At 42.3% G+C, this 17,137-nt stretch overlaps 1 protein-coding gene across 3 annotated transcripts in view; it reads left to right on the top strand.

Annotated features, from left to right (window-relative positions):
* The window catches only part of Btbd7 (BTB domain containing 7), an 85,732-nt gene continuing 68,595 nt past the window's right edge, over nt 1–17,137 (top strand). For 2 of the 3 annotated variants that reach the window (XM_075948760.1, XM_075948762.1), the window contains exon 1: nt 1–117. The gene's annotated coding sequence lies outside the window, so the exon portion shown is untranslated. Of the gene's footprint in view, nt 118–510; nt 669–17,137 lie in introns of those variants that run through there. The other variant, XM_075948761.1, reaches the window with a different exon arrangement.

Raw genomic sequence — 17,137 nt, forward strand, 5'->3', positions numbered from 1 at the left:
GCGGCGGCTAGAGGAGAATGGCCGCGGGGGCCGGCGCCAGTGCGGGCGGCGGCGCTGGGGGCGGCGGAGGCGACGGCAGCGGTCCCAGCGGCAGCCGCGGCGGGAGGAGCCTCCGAGGTGAGCGTCCCCCGGTGTCGGAGGCTGGGGAGCCTCTCGGTGTCCGCGCGGTGCGGGACGTCCGGCTGAGGAAGGGGCCCCGGCTGGGCGTGGTGGCGCCTCGGCTGAGCCCCGGGCGCCGCGGGGGTCGCCGAGGCGCTGGCCAGACGGCCGTCTAGGGCCCAGCGCGCCGGCGCGGGACGGGCCGGTCCCAGCGCCCTGAGGGGCGGGCCGGACAGCGCGCCGCCGACCTGGGGCCGAGGCGGAGGCTCGGGGCGAGAGGACGCCCCTCCCACCCAGCCACCCCCGCCCTGGTGGCCGCCGGGACGGGCTCCCAGCACCGGGCTTCGAGGGGCGGGACCCGCCGCACCCTGAACTGGGGAACCCGCTCCCTGGCGCGGACGCCTGTTTCCGGGGTGCGGGGCCGCGCACGGGTGGGCGTGAGGCCCGAGGACCCGAGCTTGGGGAGGAGCAGGCCCGGGGCGGGCCCCCCGCTGCGGGCAGAGGGGGGGGAATCGTCCGGGGTGAGTGACTGGAGGGGAAGGAACGAAACTGGCGTTGAGCTTTGACAGGTAGGTGGGGGTGGGGGGGACTAGATGGAGCGGTGGCGGGGGGGGGGGCTAGCGGAGGCTGAGCTCCCGGGAGTACTGGGCGAAAGGCGGGTCTCCCTAGCGCCCCCTCTTCTGCTCCGCGGTTTACTCCCTTGCACGCACTCACACTCACTCTCACCCTCCAGGGCGAGAACTTTCTCGCCGTCTTCGGAGAAACTCCGCGGAGTGTTGTCTGAGCTCGGAGCTAGCGCAGCGCCTCTCCCTTAGCAGCAGGCAGAGTAAGTGCCCTGGAGCAGGCCTCGTTCGCAGGGCAGGCTAAAGCATCTCGCCGGGAACGAGCAGGGGGGCACTTTGGCACTTCATTAGCTCTCCCAGCCACCGGTCCCTTTTGTCTCTGAGTAGCATCCGTTTCTCTTCAAAGATGCTCACGTTGTCAGTGTGGCAGGAAGGCTGGAAGTTCTGGGAACCGTCCATCCTGAACAGCTTCTGCGATTAGGCTTGTCTTGGGATTTTGGAGCCAGAGAAACCTTTAGCGATTTGATGGTGTGTTTTAAAGTGGGGAAAGGGGACCCCGAAAGGTGAGTTGCCTTGGGTCTTAGCCAGGGAAGGTTGAGACCTGAGCTGGGACGAGGCTTCTGCGTACTTAGGTACCGTTTATGGAGGAAGCTCATTTCACTCGGCTCCTGCGCTGCCAACTCTCTGTGGATTGTTTTCTCCGCCACTGTGCATCCCAGTCACTAGGCCTTTGCACAAAAAAGTTGAAAGCGGAAATGAGCACTTTTCCGAACCTGGCAGCCACCTCAGAATAACTGCTAAAGAGGCCACCCCCTCACACCATATTTATTAAAAATTGAGTGACATTTCATTTGAGGTTTTCTTAGGTTCATGACTAGGTTCTCACCAAATTATAGCCTGGCTCATTTTTGCATGAGTTCAGTAAAGCCCAGAGGTCAATATTTTGTTCTGTAAAACCTAACTCCTATAGCATCTGCGTCCCAACATGATGAGCATCTCAAGTTCTTTGTATCTGGCTCTAACTTTAGGATTTAAAACACAGTGGTTTTTCGGGTTATACTGACTAGTTTCCTTCTGCCTTTTCTTTGGGCTACAGAATTTTATTTATGGTATGTCACTGGTCAACTTTCAGAAATACAACAGAATCAAGTGATTCTGTTTTCATAGTTTAGTCACTGAGCTCAGATTACTCAAGTGATTATTGAAGGTCTGCTTTGTGTTTGAATTATCCCAGAGCTGGGGGAGGAAGTGAAAAAATTAATATATAATAGACTTTGCCTCAAGGTTCTTATTGGAAAAAGTTGCACTAACATGAGTCTAGAAGCCAATCTAGTGAGTTCTAATACAGAGAGAGCTATGGGAGTTCAGGGTAGAGGAAGTTCTAGCAGAGCCTTAGGAGCCTAAATAACTTCCTGGGACACTTGAAACTTGAGCTGGCTCTTGAGTGTTCGTGTTTACAGAGAGATTGGAGCAGTTTGTGAGAAAAAAGCAAGTGTATAAATTGGAGATCGGCCCTGGGGAAAGGGAATGGAGGGAGACAAATGAGTAGACAGTAGATTTTCTTGGGGAGACGTTTTCCATAGGAAACTATAGGCAGCCAGAAGGTTATCTCTGTAAAAAGATTTTATTGCCAAGTTGAGAGTTGAATTTTTCTTTTATGCAAATTATAACAAACCTTTAAAGATATTGTTTGTTATAAGTTGTCATCCACAGGTTGAGTTAAAAGGAGACAAGAATAAAATGAACCAGGAAGACAGTAGCTAGCTGTTGAGTTACCTGGCTCAGATGGGATCCTAAAAGAGAACTGTTACTCTGCCTCCCAAATGCTAAGATTGCAGGTGTGTGCCACTATACCCAGCAAAGTTTACCTCAGTTGTTTTCCTGTAGTGTTAGAGATCAAACCCAAGGATGTTCTACCATTGAGCTGGATAGGGTAAAGTCAGAAGAGTACCTAGCAGATAATGTATGTGTGCATATACATTTACTATGGTTAGATATATGTAATAAAATTTATCATCTTAACTAATGGTAATTGTACAGTTCTGTACACATTTACATTGTTGTACAGTCATTACTGCTGCCATCTGAGGAATTACCTTTTAAAATTATGTGTGTGTGTGTGTGTTTAATTTGTGTTTGTCTCTGTGCTTTATAAGGGCAGGTAGGTATTTGTGGAGGCTAGAGATTTCTGATTCTTCTGGACTAAAGTCACAGGCCGTAGTGAGCACCTGATACGGATGCTGGGAATCAAACTCTGGTCCTATGGAAGAGCAACACATGCTCCTAACCACTGGGCCACCTCTCCAGCACTAAAAAAAAAAGTTCTGCCAGGCGGTGGTGGCACACGCCTTTAATCCCAGCACTTGGGAGGCACAGGCAGGCGGATCTCTGTGAATTCGAGGCCAACCTGGTCTACAAGAGCTAGTTCCAGGACAGGCTCCAAAGCTACAGAGAAACCATGTCTCGAAAAAACAAAACAAAAGTTCTTTTTACTAGATTTTATGTATTTTTATTGTGTATACATGCATACAGTTAAAGATCACAGGTGAAAGTCAGTGAACTATTGTGAGAGTTTTCTCCTTCCACTGTGTATGTCCCAGGGGTGGAACTCGGCTACACTGGTTTGTGCAACTGGCACCTTTATCTGGGGAATGATGTTGATGGCCCAATTGGCAGAATTCTTTTTCTTGCCTAGTACCAAGAATTGAACTTAAGGCTCCCTGCATGCTAAATTTAGTTTCTGCTACAAAGTGGCACAACCAGCCCTCATCTTAGGAATGGAATTCTTTCATCTTCCTAAACTTGAGAATCTGTACTCTTTAACACTAACATGGTTAACCTCAGTCACTGAAATTCATTATTTAACTGTGTCTATAACTTTGACTAGGTAAGAATGTAATCATAGAATCATAAGTATTTGTTTTTTTGCGACTGTATTGATGGTCCATTCATGTTGTACAGTGTCAGAATTTCCCTTTTTTTTTTTTGAGGCTGAACAACTCAACTCATTCTAAGTATACACTGTATTTTGTTTGTTCATCTGTCCTCAGACACCTGAGTTGCTTCCATCTTTCGACCTCTATGTATAACATTGCTGTGAACGTGATGTAGAAATGACCTGTTCAAGACATTTATTTTGGGTGTTTATCAAGCCCAAGAAGGTTTACATTTCCACCAGTAATCAAAAAGATCGTGTCCTGGTGTTTGTGGTGTGTGTGTGTGTGTGTGTGTGTGTGTGAAGGCTTTCCCCTCTTTTTATGCTAAGCCATCCCAAAGAGAGTGATGTGGTATCATTGTGTTTTAACTTGCATTTACTTAATGATTAGTGATGAATATCTTTTCCTCTATTTATTGTAGCTTGTCACCTCATCTGCCCCTTTGGGTTTTTGAGAGAGGTCTTGAAGTTCAGGCTATCATCAAAACACTTATCTTTCCTAGTGCTGGAGTAACAGACATAGACTACCATGCTCAGTTCCTTTGCCTATTCTATTTCCTAAATCAAGTTCTATTTGTTTGTTGAATTGTAGGAATTCTTTGTTTTTTCTGAATATTGATGTCAGACATAATTTTGTAAAATTACACATATTTTGTATGTGCACGCACACTTGTGTGTAGGTGCTAGCATGCTTGTGCACATTTCACAGCATATATGGAGGTCTCTCCTTTAGTCTTGTAGTTGAGGGCCTGGGGAGATTGAATTCAAACTCGGGTCAGGCATAACACCTATAGCAGAATGAAAATGTTTTCTACTAATCAATGGGTTGCCTTTTCTTTCTTTGATACCAAAAAACGCTTGTTATTGAGACCTAGCCTTGCTATGTGATCAGGCTGGTGTTTGAGCTAATGACCCTTCTTTCTGTGCTTCCCAAACTGTGGAATTGCAGGCATGTATCACCACAAAACTTTTTTGTTTTTTTTTTTTTTTTTTTTTTGGTTTTTTGAGACAGGGTTTCTCTGTGGTTTTGGAGCCTGTCCTGGAACTAGCTCTTGTAGACCAGGCTGGTCTCGAACTCACAGAGATCCGCCTGCCTCTGCCTCCCGAGTGCTGGGATTAAAGGCGTGCGCCACCACCGCCCGGCGCCACAAAACTTTTTTTTAAAAAAAAAATTTCCCCCTTTGGTGTTGGGATGCAAACCCCATGGTCTGCTACTACCAGGCTACATCTGTAGCCCATTAAAAAGTTTTTAACTGTGATGGATTCCTGCTTATCTTGTTTTTCTTTTGGTGTCTTATATGGAAATTGTTGCCATATCCAGTGTCATGAAAGTTTTCTTTATTTTCCTTTGAGAATTTTATAGTTTCAAATACTCTTTATCTTTTTAAGTATAGCTGTCCATTTTTCCCAGTTCAATGGCTTTAGCACCTTAATGAAAATCATTTGCGGGATTGGGAATGTAGTTTAGTTTGTAAAAATGTGCCTAGTGTGTACAAGGCCATGAGAAAGAGGAGAAGGGAAGGAGGAAGATAGGCCATTGAAGCATAAACACTAGGTTTTATTTTGGGGTTCTCTAGGTCTGTTTATGTTGTTTTCAGGCTGTTTTACTATCTCTTTTGTACTTAAGATTTAAAATCAGCAAACATGATCCTCTGCTTTATTCTTTTTTATGATTGTTTTGTGGTGGAATCCCTTGAGATGCTATAGAAACTTTAAAGTGATTTTTTCTAATGAAAACTATTAGAATTTTGTTGTTCTGTTAAATATGTAAATTTCTTTTGAGTATTACTACCTTTCTGCACTTATTAATTGAATGTGTGTGATTGTGTGTATATACTGTGAGTGCGTGTGTGCGTTAGTGCTCTTTTGCACCTGTGGAAGTCAGAGGGCAACTTGTGGAAATTGAGTCTTTCCTTCCCACTTTGTGGATTATGGCTATCAAACTTAGGTCCGTAGGCTTGGTGGCAATAACTTTTATCCTCCATGACCAAGTCTTTTCCTTTTGGGGGAGGGTGGTATTTATTTGAGACAGGGTTTCTCTGTGAAGCCTATCCATCCTGGAACTTGCTCTGTAGACCAGGCTGGCCTCAAACTCATTCTCCTGCCTCTGCCTCCTGAGTTCTGGGACTAAAGGCATGTGCCACCACTGCCAAGCTTAAACTTAATGTTTTAACAATTTTAAATCTTTCATTTGCATTTCAGCCTTGTTCTTCCTTTCCTTCCTCTTTTCTCCCTTTCCCCTTCCCCTTTTTTCTATAAGGTCTCACGTAGTCCAGACTGACCACCCTGAACTCCCGACAGTCTGTCTCTAGCCTGGAAGTGCTGGAGTTATAGGTATGCTCATGCTCAGCTTTTCTCCTTCTTCCCCATGGACCATGCTTGTCTCTTCTGTCTCTTGCTTCACACATGGACTAAGGAAAAAGTACTTTCAGCAGTAGTTTTCAGTGTCAAAGTCTCTCATCAAGCTGGTGTTTGTTCCTAAGTATTCTTTTTCAATGCTGTTGTAAATAGAATTGTTAATGTCTACTTTATTTGTATTTGTTGATTTTTTGTTTTGAGACAGGACTTAACCATGTGGTCCTGGATGGCCTATAACTTGCCTTGTATAGATCAGACTAGGCTGCTCTTGAACTTGTGCTGTGATCCTCCCACCTTCACCTCCCAAGTGCGGGGATTCTAGGTTTAAACCATCATCAGGCTCATTTTTGGATTATTTATTTTTAGTATATAAAAATACATCTCACTTTTATTGACTTTGTATTTTATAGCTTTGCTGTGTTTATTCTAACTGGGTTTTTTTTTAAAGGGGGTGGGAGGATGTATGATTCTTTTCTGCGGATAACATCAAGTCATCTAAAAGCAGTCAATTTATGTCTTTTTTTTCCAGTTTGAATGCCTTTTATTTAGTCTTTGTCTTAGTGGTCAACTAGAGTTCTTAGTGCTTGTGTTGACGAGAAGTGGTGGAAATGGACTTACTTAGGTTGTTGTGGGGCTTAGATATTAGAAGGAAAGTTTTCAGTCTTTTACTGTTGAGTGTCTCACACCAGGTGGGGGGGTGGACAGGACGGGCGACAGTGTCTCACTTAGCCCAGGCTCCACTGAGAAAAATGTTAGCACAATTTGTGTGTGTGTGTGTGTGTGTGTGTGTGTGTGTGTGTGTGCGCAGCATTTATTATGTGAGATAGTATTATAGTCTAGATTTATTATTTTAGCTAGTATTTTTTTTTTTAATGTGGGTTCTGCAAGAGTGTCTTTCCTGGTAAATAAAAAAATTGTGGTGTTGTTGGCAGAATGATATGGCTGTGCTGGGTTTATTTGCATGACTCTGTTTTGAGCCAGACTCTTGCTGTGTACCCCCAGGCTGTCCTGGAACTCACTGTGTAGCCCAGCTGGCCTCTAACCCCTGCCTCAGCCTCCCAAGTGCTGGGATTATGGGTGCAAGCCACTATCAAGCTTATTCGTGAAACATTACATTTCATGTGTGTTTGTGCTAAAATAAAACACTGACTTTGGGCACCAAACCTCTGTTTACAGTCTGACTGCAATTTATAGTCGTATGATTTTGTTTTGTTTTTGATGGCATCACACTGTTACCTAGGCCGCTCTTGAATTCATGGGCACAAGTGATCTTCCTGCTTCAGCCTCCTCAGTAGTTAGAATGTAAACGTACACTATTGCACTAGACTTGTATCACTGTAAGTTGTCTAATCTGTTTGAGGGTTAATTTTCTCTTTTGTAATAAAAGAAATAGGGGCCAATAAGATGGTTTAGCAGGTAAAGAGACTTGCTGCTAAGCCTGATGGTTTGAGTTTGATAAGAATCCTTGGGATCCTCATGTTAGGGGAAGAGAAGTGATTTCCATAAGCTGTCCTCTGACCCCAACATGTACTGTAGAATGCAGAAGTGCACATAGAAATACAGTTTTAAAAAAATAGGGCTGGATATGGCAGCGTACACCTGTAATCCCAGTACTCAGGAGACAGAGGCAGGCAGATATCTATAACTTACAAGCTAGTCCTGTTCTACATACTAAGTTCCTAGCCAGTCAAGGATACATAGTGAGATCCTGTCTCAAAAACATAACAAACAAAAAATATAGAATTGTCTTGCCTGGGTTTTCCACTTGTATGGATGTTAAATCCTGTCCTATTTTTTTTCCGTTCCTCCCCTTACCAGTCTGGACTTTCGTTGAATAGATTCTAGCTGAGGTTGTGCTCCTTTTTCTTTTTTTCCTGCTCTTCCCTATCTCTGGCAATTTTTTTAAATTTATTTTTAATTATGTGTATGTTTGTCTGTGGAGATATGTGCAAATGACTGCAGGTACTAACAGAGGCCAGAGGTAACAGATCCCACTGGAACTGGAGTTACAAGTAGTTAAAAGCTACCTACATGCACTTAAATACTGAGCCATCTTTCCAACTGTAGGCTATTCTTGATAATACTTCCACAGTCCTGGAAAATCTAATTGTAGTATCTTTCTACTTAAAAAGAAAATCAGTTAACTTCATCTTGTCTTGTGGGATAAAGGCCAAATTAAAAAAAAAAAAGAGTACAGGGTGTGTCTGATCTTACATTTCCCATTACTCCAACTGAACCAAGATGTTTCTTATTTCCTGTGCTTCTGCCTGTGGTTTTCATGTGCTTATCCAAGTGCTTGGCATTTCCTTATTCTTTGTCATCAACTCTATTAGCTGCCCATCATCCATCTCCTTTCCTGACAATTATGCTTTTATTCATAAATATGAGACACTCAGATGATTTATCACCAACTCCAAGGTTAGTTTTGATTAGTCTAAACCAATCAGCTCATTGCATTCCCTTGTAATCTGTTACTTGTCCCAGTCAGGTTGAACTGAAGGGGACAGATTTTCTGTGGAAAATGGTTCTTCTTTCCCTTTGTGTTCAAGACCAAGAGAACAATGAGGCCGCTATTGCTACTGGCAGTTGTCCTCTAACCATAGGGGATAAAGCATCCCCTAAAGATATCAGATCAAAGTTAGAAGAAGGAATCTTAAGTCCTTGGTGGCATCACTTAGTCATACCATATACTGGGCCTTACTTAATACAGCATTTCTCATGGCATAAATTTCTCATGGTTTATAAATTATGTATGTGTATATGTATATGGGTGGGTTTGAGTACATATTGTGTACTATATACATACACAGGCGAGAAGAGGGCTTCGAACTGGAGTTGGTTAGCCACCATATGGGTACTGAGAACAAAACCTAGTTCCTCTGGAAAAGCAGCGTGTGAGTGCTCTTAACCACTGAGCCATTTCTTCAGCCATAAATTTGTTATTTGTTTAAATCAGCTCCTTGGAATTAAAAAATATTCTGGTTGGTACAGTACTCTATTTTCAAGATCTAGTTATGTTACCTCTACCAACAACCAATTTTGTTGGCACTTGAGTCCTCTCTCCCATCCATATCATAGCATATTGTAATTGCTCACTTGGTGTGTCCGACTTTAAAGTATATAGAGCATAGTGTAGTGTCTGTTTGTAATAAATATTCAGCAAGTGAACTGATAGGATAAAGTAACACGATGGCTATATTAGTGCTGTGTAAGCAAGTTTAAAATAAATGTAAAGTATGTTATTATTTTTAAGTCCAGGTAAAATGGAAAATTTAGACTAGATACTGTTTGCTGGCTCTTAATTATTACCTGGAATTTATATTTTGAGACAGATCACTCTGTAATCGAGGCTAGCCTTGAACTCAGAGCAGTCCTTTTGCCAAATGCTGGAATTACCTATGTGAGCTACTATGCCTGGTTAAATATTTTCACTTAGATAGAAAATGTGTATTTTCTATTAGCAGTTAAAAGCAAGTACAGAGGTTGGAGAGATAGCTCAGCGCTTAAGAGCATTGCCTGCTCTTCCAAAGGTCCTGAGTTCAATTCCCAGCAACCACATGGTGGCTCACAACCATCTGTAATGAGGCCTGCAGGAAGAATACTGTATGCATAATAAACAAATAAATACTTAAAAAAAATAAAAGCAAGTACAGAGTTTGGTTCCCAGCACCCACATCAGGCAGCTTACCACTACCTGTAAATCCACTTCCTAGGATCTAATGCTCTCTTCTGACCTTTGCAGGCACCCACATGTACACATCCACACACAGACACACATAGACATACATAATTATTTATTTGTTTTTTTTTTTTTTTTTTGGTTTTTCGAGACAGGGTTTCTCTGTGGCTTTGGAGCCTGTCCTGGAACTAGCTCTGTAGACCAGGCTGGTCTCGAACTCACAGAGATCCGCCTGCCTCTGCCTCCCGAGTGCTGGGATTAACATAATTATTTAAAAATAAAATAAATCTTAGAGAAATCATCTCTCGTGTTTGTTTGTTTATTTATTTATTTATTGTGGTTTTTCAAGACAGGGTTTCTCTGTAGCTTTGGATCCTGTCCTGGAACTAGCTCTTGTAGACCAGACTGGCCTCAAACTCACAGAGATCCGCCTGCCTCTGCCTCCCAAGTGCTGGGATTAAAGGTGTGCACCGCCGCCCAGCTTCTCATGTCTCTTTTAAAAAAGAAAATGTGGATCTCATTTTGTCATAGTCCTTATGAACGGAGCAATGTTAAATTATATTATTGTACTATTCTTACCATTTTTAATTGGGAGACTTACGTGCCAGAACTAACTTCAAATATATTGTGTGTATGTGCATATATGTGTGTTTGTACACATACATGTGTATGAAGCCCAGACAGCCTCAAGTATTGTTCCATAAGAGGTATTGTTCCTTCTTTGAGACAGTGGGGAATCTCAACAATTAAGCTATATCTGTCTGTCTCTGCCTCTCTAGTGCTGGAATTTCAAGAATAGTCTATCACATCTGACTTTCAAAAGAAAAGAAGCATAGGTGAGTGGTCCTTTCTGACTGAGCCATCTCCTTAGTCCCTATTGTGTCTTATAGTCATATATATATATATATATTGATTCTTTGGGAATCCAATCATGTACCCCAGCCCTGCTCACCTCTAAGTTCCTCCATATCTGCCCCTCACCCCTGGAGTGCCCCCCCGCAAGAAGAAACCCCCTCCATAAAAATAATTAAAAACAGAATACACAAAAACTCACCTTGCTTCTCTGTCTTTCATTCATTTTAGTGGTACTGGGAGCTGCTACAGTGTATACCCTTTCATCCAGTCAGCCCCACTCTCAAATGTTCATTGCAATCAGTCATTGATCTGGTTCAAGACCTCTGGCCTCTGGCACACACACCATCAGTACTGGACCCTCACCGAAACTCCTTGGATGTCTTGCCGTTGCCCCGAGACATCGAAATCCTGTGGGTATCATTCAGCAGGACCAGCCCCTTCATGCACTATATAGCAGGTAGATGTTAAGGTGGCCCAACCCAAGGCCCAAGATGTAGGCCTGGGTAGTCAGTCCACACCAATAGGACCGTACTCCTTTGGCAAGGGACAGAGTCAGCTCTCCTAAGCCTTTGCCATTGGGCCAGCCCACTGGTGCCTTTGGTGAAGGGTAGAGCCATCTCTTTTGAGGGGGGCTGTTTTCCTTCAGTGACCAGCAAGGGGCAGGGCCAACTATCTCAGGATCAGTGAAGGGCAGGGCCCCCTCAGCACTGCCCTCAGATTTCAACAAGCATTGTTCCTATGGTTTTCTATGGTAACACGGCCTATGGACATTAACACAGAACCCAGTGGCAACAGGACCACAGACCCTTAGCAGCAGCTTGGGCCTGACATCACCATGGCCCAGGGTGGCAGCATAGACTTCCCAAGATCAGTATGGCCCCAGCAGTAGCTTGACCGTCAGTATTATGTCTTTTATTTTCAATGTTAAAAAAAAGAATAAGAAAAAAATGCCATAATATTTAATATGGTTATGAGGTACAATGTAATGTTTTGATTTTTATATATGTTGGATAATATGTGCTTTCAATTTGTATTTAGGTCTGTGCTAGCTAGAATAATTTATGGGTTGTTTTAGAGAATTTTGTGATATGCTTTGTAAGACTTAGATATTCTCTTTGTTTTTTCAAAACAGAGTTTCTCTTTTTAACCCTGTTTGTCTTGGAACTCTGGCCTTTGTAGACCAGGCTGGCCTTGAATTTAAAGAGAACTACCTGCCTCTGCCTCCTGAGTGCTGGGATTAAAGGCATGCGCCACCACTTTCTTAAACATTCTTTCTTTTTTTTTTTTTAGTTATAAACTGATTGGCCTAGTAGCTCAGACTTCTTGTTAACTCTTATATTAGCCCATTATTGTCTGTGTTAGCCACGTGGCTCGGTACCTTATTCGGCAAGGCAGTCACATCTTCTTCTTTTGCTGGGTCACAACTGCAGACTGCAGAATCCTCTTCCCAGAATTCTTCTGTTCCCATTGCCCCCCCCCCACTTCCTGCATGGTCGCCCTGCCTATACTTTCTGCCTGGCTACTGGCCTATCAGCATTTTATTAAATAAGTACTAGAAACAAACTTAAACATTCTTATCTTAGACTTTCCTAAATTATTTTTTGCTTGCTTGAGACTAGACATGAAAATTTTCTTGTAAGCAAAATGTTTTGGGCAGAGCTAGATAAGTTTGTGTCGAAACTGTTGATTACCTTTCTACCACAGCAACATGCATAAAATTTTCTAACAACATGAAGGCTTGCTGATAGGGAAGAAACTTCTAGCTCAGCTCCAACCTGATTATTCCATGTCCTTTGACTAAACTATACTGTGTTTTTAGCAATATGGTCTTATAAAGCTCTGATGGCCAACCAGGAGTTATGACAATAGGCTGTGTTTTTCAGAGGCATCTGGGACTTCACTGGTCATACCTCCTTGAGAGGTGGCTCATACTTGGTGCTGGGATTTTCATTTAATCACCCATAGCTTCTGGGAGAAGCATTATATATTATGGAGGATGTCATTGTTTTTCAATAAGCTTATAAAATATGTTTCTCTATAGTTATAGTTTTGGTTCCCATCCTTCCACTTGCCTCCCTCAGTAGACCTTTATACTCACAGTATTTCCTCTTCCGCATATGTCCAGTGTGTTCCATGTCCACTCCCTCTAAATGGTCCCTTTCAAGTTTTTAGCCTTTACCAGCATGCAGTAATGCTAGTCACACTACTGTAAAATGTGTAGCTAGGATCCACATATGAGGGAGAGTGAGCAATGCTTGTTTTTATGAGCCTTTTTACCTCATTAATTGTATTTTCTAGTTCCATCCATTTTCCTGCATTTTGTTTTTTGCTTTTTCCAGACAGGTTTTCTCTTTGTAACCCTGGCTGTCCTGGAACTTGCTCTGTAGACCAGGCTGGCCCCAAACTCAAAGATCCAAGCTAGGCCGTGGTAGCTCACGCCTTTAATCCCAGCACTCAGGAGGCAGAGACAGGCGAATCTCTGTGAGTTCAATACCAGCCTGGTCTACAGAGTGAGTTTCAAGACAGGCTCCAAAGCTACAGAGAAACCCTGTCTCAAAAAACCAAGAAGAAATTCAGAGATACAGCTTCCTCTGCCTCCATAGTGCTAGAATTAAGGACACTTGTCTGGTTTAGATGTCACTTTTCTAAAACAACCTTATAAAGCAGACTTTTTCATTATCATTAAAAAAAGGATACTTCTCCCAAGATTGTTCAGTTGAGAAATGGCAGAGCTAGATCCAAAACCAGGGAGCTTGCCTCCAAAGTTCCTCATCTTCACTGATCTATATACTTCCTCTGCAGCATAATTGTATGTTTATTGATATTAGACTTTAGGCACTTTTGAAACAAAAATTATGCTACTCATTTTATATCCCCGTGTGCTCAGCACATAGATATCCAGGAAAATACTTAGTTGATTGAAAATTCTCTTATTTGATTTTGAGTATCCAAGGGCTTGAAACCATGGCTTCACACACATGCTAGATAAGTACCTGACCATTAGGAGATTTCTATCTGTCTGTCTGTTTCCCACCAAAAATTGTCTTCAATTTGTGAGCAGAGAGGGTGTTGGGGATTGGGATGGGGTGTCTGCAGTTGAGACAGTATCTTCCTCTGTAGCCCAATTGGTTTCACACTCTGTATCCAAGGATGACCTTGAACTTCTTTCTGATCCTATCTCACGGGTTCTGGTATGTGCCATGTCTCGTTTATATGGTGTTAGATTCAAATTCAGGGCTTTATGCATGATGAGTAAGCACTCTGCCTACTAAACTGCATCCCCAGCTCTCTATTAATTTTTAATGGGTATAATTTCTGTGTGCATGTAGAAGTCCTTAAAAAGTGTATCTCATTTTGTGTGGGTGTGTATGTGTGTGTGGTTGTGTAGTTCTGGGGATCAAACCAGAACCTTGCATTATGCTAGCAAACACTACCACTAAGCTACATCTTTATCCCAGTACTCTAAATATTTTAAGCCTTGACAGTATTCCACAAGTTAAGTGATTTATCTCTATCAAACAACTACAAGTTGGAGGAATACTTAAGGCATACACAAGCTCTTGTATTTCTTGGAGAAGCTGGGATGTCATACCTCAGTTAACTTTTCAAATAAGGCCTTAAAATTACTTCCAACATCTTGCTATAATTCTCCATCATATCACCTCAAAGAGACCTAGAAAAGTCTCCCTCTCCCACTTTACCAAAGGCTTTGCTGCTTTGTTTTCTCTCTTCTGAATCCCTTACACTGGTCTGTAGGTTTCTGAATCCTGGCCCTATTGACGTACTTTTAATCCATTTTTTCTCACTTCATTCATTCATTCATTTGGGGGGCATATGTACACATATGCTGTGGTGAACCTGTGGAGATCAGTAAGGAGCTTTCAGAATCGGTTTTTCTTTCTATCATGTGAGTCTCGGGGATAGAACTTGGTCTTGGAGTGTCCTGAGCTGATACTGGTCCCTTAAAGATAGACCCTTAAAACCAAACCCAGTTTAGTGATTCACCAGGACTCAGGCCTCAACAAGGTATAACTCCTTCTTCCTCACCAGGACTCAGGCCTCAACAAGGTATAACTCCTTCTTCCCCCGAGAGACAGTTTCTCTTTGTAGCCCTGGTTGCCCTGGAGCTTGCTTTATAGGCCAAGCTGGCCTCAAACCAGAGATCCACCTGCCTCTGCCTCCCAAATACTAGGATTAAATGTGGATAGCACCACCGCCTGGCCCACAGTACAACAAAGATACAAAGGAAGTCTTCCTTGAGCCTTCACCTAGAGAAATCATGCAGGACACATTTCCTACTGGCAGTGTGGAAATGGCGGCAGTACATGTGAAGTACTGTCTTCTATGGAAGTTGATTCGCAATAGAGTGCACAGAATTTTTATTGAGATCTGGTCACAGGGGACTCTTGACTTCACTTCTGCCTAAATTCTAGGCTCACATGAGGAAAGCAGGAATCCAGTATGTTTCATATATTTACTCAAACTGTTGAGGCTCTCTGAACCACCCTGTCAGATAGTTAAGGGATGGAAAGAACATTCCCTAACCCCATAACCTAGATACTGCCAGGGTTAACCTGTAAGCAAACTTTTCTGAGATCAATGGTCCAAAATCTGCTATCTGTGTTCACTGCTTTCTGCATAGTGCTTTTCATTTTTTAATCAATTTCATATTATGTTAGTCAACATTAGCTCTGTGCTAATGCCTTCATAGTATAATTGAAAGTATCTTCCAACCGGGCAGTGGTGGCGCATGCCTTTAATCCCAGCACTCGGGAGGCAGAGACAGGCCTAGTCTACAAGAGCTAGTTCCAGGACAGGCTCCAAAGCTACAGAGAAACCCTGTCTTGAAAAACAAAACAACAACAAAAAAGTACCTTTCACGGAGTACTGTTATGTAGCTTTTTACTGGGCTTTGCTAGAAAAGTTTGTACCTTTAAGTCTGGAAAGGCTTGTTGCAGCTCTTTGAGGACCCCAGCCCTTTGCAGGATGTGCACCATCTGGTTTCACTGCCTTGCCTACATCCTACCTGACTCATCTGTTCTCTACCCCCTTTGCTTAATTTGCACAACTGCTTGCTCTGCCCTAATTCCCAATGTTACCTCTTCTGTCAGTAATTTATCTTACCCATTCTTCCCTATTGCAGCCTGTACTTCTCATGGCATTGATCCCATTGCTCAAGTTTATACAATTATTTATTTAGATTTCTTTTTTCTCTAATTCAACTGTAAACATCATTAAGACTCAACATTTATGTAACCATGTAGTTAGTACTCAGATTTTATATAATGTGTAGGTCTCCAAAACTGGCCAATAGTTCCCAAACTAACCCTTTTATGGTAGAACGCACAAAATAAATAATATAAATACTAAAATAATGTATGCCTATGATGTGACATGTACAGAATAAATAGGAAATGGGATTTACAACAAGAGATTTGCACTGTAATTTTTGAGGAATTTGTTTTTAATTATATGTATGAGTGTATATCTACATATGGGTATGTGCATACGTGCCAGAGATGGATCCCCTAGAGCTGGAGTTATAGGTAGTTATGATCTGGCTGGTGTGGGTGCTAGGAATCAAACACAGGTCCTCTGCCCTAAACACTGAACTATCTTTGTATTCCTTATTCTGTACTCTTAATTGAAGCTTTTTTTTTTTAATAAGATAGTCTGTTGGTATGCTAATGAATTAGACTAGAAACAGTGAGAACTTTTTGGTGTAGTGGGAGTGAAGAGAAACATACACACAGTTTTAAAATAAATGATTTGGTCTAAGTTTGGTGAACCTACTTGGTATAGAAAAGGAGGAAGAAAGTGAAATGCCTAGTTTTGATTCTTGTTGTGTATGGTATTTCTTTTAAAAGATACTTGTATAAAGAGTTGATTTCTGCCTTACTCTGTGTTTCAGACATACCCACTAAAAATCTACTGTATGGTAGGTACTAAATTAATCCTTTTGATAGACTGCCTGTAATCCCAGCACAGCAAAGTTAAGCAAAAAGCATGAGTGTCAGAACTTCAAAGGGTATTGACAGAATTGGCTATACAGAAGTATGGAAACACTCTGACAAAAACCGTAATAGTTTTAAAATATTCATTTGTATATTCTCTTACATACTTTATATATATGAGTGTTTTCCCAGCATGTATATGCGTCATATGTATGTATTGCCTACAGAAAAAAGAGGGCATTAGATACCTTCAGACTATAGTTATCAATGGTTGTGAGCCACCATGTGGATACTGGGCCCAGGTTCTCTGGAACAGCAGCAAGTGCTTTTAATAGGACCTCACTCTAGATATTTTAACATCAACATAGAATGTATTAAAAATTAATAACAAAAATAGCTGAATTTTTTTTAAAAATAAATGGGAAAGGAGGACCAGCAGGATGGTTCAGTGGATACCAAACCTGATGGCCTGCCTGAGTTGGATCTCTGTGACAGACATGCCAGGGCATGCTCACTCCCACCATACACAGGCAAAATAAATAATTTTTTTTAATGGGCAAGATAGCATAGAGCATTGATGTGGGATGTTCTTCTGTATACGTGTTGCTCTTGTTGGTTAATGAGTAAAGCTGCTTTGACCTATGGCAGGGCAGAATATACCCAGGCTGGAAGAGATATAGAGTAGGCAGAGTCA

The sequence above is a fragment of the Microtus pennsylvanicus genome, chromosome 14, assembly GCF_037038515.1.
Source record: "Microtus pennsylvanicus isolate mMicPen1 chromosome 14, mMicPen1.hap1, whole genome shotgun sequence".
Classification (NCBI taxonomy): Eukaryota; Metazoa; Chordata; class Mammalia; order Rodentia; family Cricetidae; genus Microtus; species Microtus pennsylvanicus.